This window comes from Heterodontus francisci, chromosome 50 (assembly GCF_036365525.1).
Source record: "Heterodontus francisci isolate sHetFra1 chromosome 50, sHetFra1.hap1, whole genome shotgun sequence".
NCBI lineage: Eukaryota > Metazoa > Chordata > Chondrichthyes > Heterodontiformes > Heterodontidae > Heterodontus > Heterodontus francisci.
In genome coordinates, this window is record NC_090420.1 from 8,373,213 (window position 1) to 8,376,009 (window position 2,797).

The following is a 2,797-nucleotide window of genomic DNA, read 5'->3' on the forward strand; positions in this document are numbered from 1 at the left end:
GCAGGGAGTCCACCCGCCACTGACCAACCAGGAGTCCGGAACATTTCTCCCAATTGATCCTCGCGGAGGATGCAGCAGAAAAGGTCTGCTGGCAGTCGCGCATCCTCCGCAAGTCAAGGGGATCTGTGATTGCGAGGAGCAAGTCGTCGGCGTAAGCCGAGAGGACGACCCGCATGGCCGGATCACGCAGAGCCAATCCCGTCAACCTCCTGCGAAGCAGGCACAGGAAGGGCTCCACGCAGATGGTATACAATTGGCCGGACATGGGGTACCCCTGACGCACTCCTCTCCCAAAGCAAAGGGGCGCCGTCAAGGACCCGTTAACTTTGACTAGACACTCTGCGGCGGCGTATAAAAGTCGGACCCGGGCCACGAAATGCGGCCCGAGTCCGAAAGCGCGCAGAGTCCCGAGAAGATAATCGTGATCCACCCTGTCGAACGCCTTCTCCTGATCGAGGGAGAGAAAGGCGACCGACTGACCAGTCCTCTGGGAAAGATGGATCAGGTCCCAGACCAGGTGGATGTTGTCCTGGATGGACCGGCCCGGGACCGTGTAGGACTGGTCGGGGTGGATCATGTGGGCCAGCACGGAGCCCAGGCGGGTAGACATAGCCGGGCAAAGATCTTATAATCCGTGCTGAGGAGGGAGACCGGACGCCAGTTTTTTAGCAGGCGGAGATCGCCCCTCTTCGGCAGCAGGACGATGACCACCCTGCGCCACGAGAGGGGCATCTCCCCGGTCGCCAGGCTTTCCCCCAGGACCCGTCCGTAATCGCCCCCCAGGATGTTCCAGAACGCCCTGAGGAACTCCACGGTCAACCCATCCAGTCCTGGGGATTTGCCCCTCGAGAGCTGGTGGAGGGCGCCGGTCAGCTCCGCCAATGTGAGCGGAGCCTCCAATCATTCGGCGCCCTCCGGGCTGACCTGTGGCAGGTCCTCCCACAAAACTCTGCGCGCATCCTCGCTGGACGGATCCGGAGAGAACAACGCACTGTCATAAGTACGGACCAGGAGGCCCATTCCCTCCGGATCTGTGACGGAGGATCCGTCGTCGGCCAGCAGCTCGACGAGCTGCTTACGGAACCCCACCATTTTTCCAGCGAGTTGAAGAAGGGTGAGGCGCGGTCCAAATCTTCCAGGATCTGGATCCGTGACCTCACGTACGCGCCTTGGGACCCTATGAACTGTAGGTCCCTCAGCGCGCCCTTCTTCTCTTTGTACGCCTGCCACAGGGCCGGGTCCACGACGGCATGACCGAGGCGGAACCCCAAGTCGAGCACCTCCCTCTCAAGGCGCCCGATCTCGGCTTCCCGCCTCTTGGTCGACCCCTTCGCGTACTCCTGACAGAAGACGCGGATGTGAGTCGTGCCCACATCCCACCATAGCCTCAAGGAGGGGAAGCCCCCCTGCTTCCTTCTCCAGTCGGCCCAGAATCGACAGAACGAGTCCCGAAATCGCACGTCCTCCAGCAGCCGGTTGTTAAAGTGCCAGTCCGCGGACCCCGCCCGCGTGCAGAGTGGAGTAAACTCCGCCCACACCAGGCGGTGGTCCGAGCACGGCACCAGCCGCATGGAGGCCGCCGAAACGCGGGAGACGTACGCCTGCGAAATGTAGAGGCGGTCGATTCGCGACCCCCCTCCTCCAGACCTCCACGTGAAGGCGCTGGAGTCGGGATGGAGATTCCGCCAGACGTCCACCACGTTAAGGGAGCTGATCAGTCCCCTTAACTTCTCCACCGTCGCTTGGCCACGCTGGGGACCGGAGCGATCCCCCACCTCGAGGGTGCAGTTAAAATCCCCCCCGAGGATGATGCACTCGCCGCTATAGATGGAGCTCAAGAGAGCGGACACTTCTTCAAAGAAGAGCGCTTGCAATGCGCTGGGCCTGGGCGCGTACACGTTCACATAGTGGAGCAGCACGCTACCCAGGCGAACGGTGAGGTGGAGCAAGCGGCCCGGTACTAGCTCCGTGACCCCCAAGATCTCCGGCTGAAAAGTCGGAGCCAACAAGATAGCCACCCCACTAGAAATAGAGGTGAGGTGACTCATGTAGACCCCACCCTGCCACTCCAGGAGCCAGGTGGCTTCGTCTCCCGGAACTGTGTGGGTTTCCTGCAGAAAGCTCACTGCGTATCTCCTTTCCCTAAGGACTGAGAGATTGTGAAATCTGCGGTGAGCCCCTCTGCTGCCGTTGATGTTGAGGCTGGCGATGGTTATCTTCATGTCAAAGGTACTTAAAACCCGTCACAAACACCTCACTGTGAGGACGGAGTGGAAGTGCACCTGGCCCTCCACTCCCCCAGCATCCCATTGAGGAACACATTAAAACGGCGCCTCTCAACCAGTTTCACGTCCGCGCGCTTGCCCGCACGGACGGACTGTATGATCAGCGCCAGATTCGACCAACGGTCCAGGGCCAGCAGAACATTATTGCGGCAACCCCTGCAAGCTGTGAGGAAATCCAGGAGTTCCGCCGTGGGGATGAGAGGTGATTCGGTGGGAGGCACGAGGGACTCCACCACCTGACTGGCGATGGAATCAAGATCATCCTCCGTGCCCCTCTCCAAATCCCCATCCTCCTCTGGGTCGTCACCGCCAGTGGCCGACACATCCACCACACACTGTGGGGCGGACGTCCCGGCCGCGCCAGCTGGTCCCGCCTCCGTCACGATCCCACCCCCAGGATCGATGGCGGAGTCCTCCTCTCTGGGTTCTATTGTGAAACTGGAGCCTGTATGCACCAGCGGTTCAGGCCCCCCTCCACCTCCGTCCCCAGGCCAATGAGTGGTCCAGGGGAG